This window comes from Octopus bimaculoides, chromosome 21 (assembly GCF_001194135.2).
Source record: "Octopus bimaculoides isolate UCB-OBI-ISO-001 chromosome 21, ASM119413v2, whole genome shotgun sequence".
NCBI classification, from domain to species: Eukaryota; Metazoa; Mollusca; class Cephalopoda; order Octopoda; family Octopodidae; genus Octopus; species Octopus bimaculoides.
In genome coordinates, this window is record NC_069001.1 from 28174299 (window position 1) to 28175427 (window position 1129).

Consider the following 1129-nt stretch of genomic DNA (forward strand, 5'->3'; position numbering starts at 1 on the left):
GTGTGTGTGTGTGTGTGTGTGTGTGTGTGTGTGTGTGTGTGTGTGCGTGTGTGTATGTATGTATGTATGTATGTATGTTTATGCATGTGTTTGCATGTTCGTGTCTGAGTCATCATTGTTTCCCCAGGAATTGCTGTAGAACTGCCATAAAAATAGCTTAAAATAAAATAGACGCTGATGTGGCTGTGTGGTAAGTAGCTTGCCTCCCAACCACTTGGTTACGGGTTCAGTGGCACCTTGGCCGATTGTCTTCTGCTGTAGCCTCAGGTAGATCTGAAAACTTGGGCGTGGATTTGTTAGACGTAAACTGAAAAACGCCCGTCGTATATATACATATATATATATATATACCTATGTTTTTGTTCCGCCTCCACCACTTGACCACCGCTCTTGGTGTGTTTACGTCTCAGTACTACCACATCTGTATAAATTTCTATGATTGGCTTATAAATCTATGGAATTGCGCAAAGATATGCAACCATGAGGATACAGATAGATAAAACTGACACACAAAAACAAGAATGTTACGTAGAAACATATGTAACAAATGCAAATACGTAATATCATGTTGAAAAAAAAAATTCAAAATGACTTAGCACAACTTCACATCAAGATTTCGTTGTGCATTGTGTAGTCTCTAATTATATATATATACCATTTAGACAGATTGGTTGTATCTACAGTCTATTGTTGTTGGCACTCCGTCGCTTACGACGTCGAGGGTTCCACCTGATCCAATCAACGGAACAGCCTGCTCGTGAAATTAACGTGCAAGTGGCTGAGCACTCCACAGACACGTGTAACCTTAGCGTAGTTCTCGGGGATATTCAGCGTGACACAGTGTGACAAGGCTGACCCTTTGAATTACAGGCACAACAGAAACAGGAAGTAAGAATGAGAGAAAGTGGTGGTGAAAGAGTACAGCAGGGTCCGCCACTGTTTCCTGCCGGAGCCTCGTGGAGCTTTAGGTGTTTTCGATCAATACACACTCACAACGGCCGGTCTGGGAATCGAAACTGCGATCCTATGACCGCGAGTCCGCTGCCCTAACCACTGAGCCATTGCATCTCCACTACTACAGTCTATAATTGCATGCATATACTGTCTAGGATGATGTGTAAGTAGATGG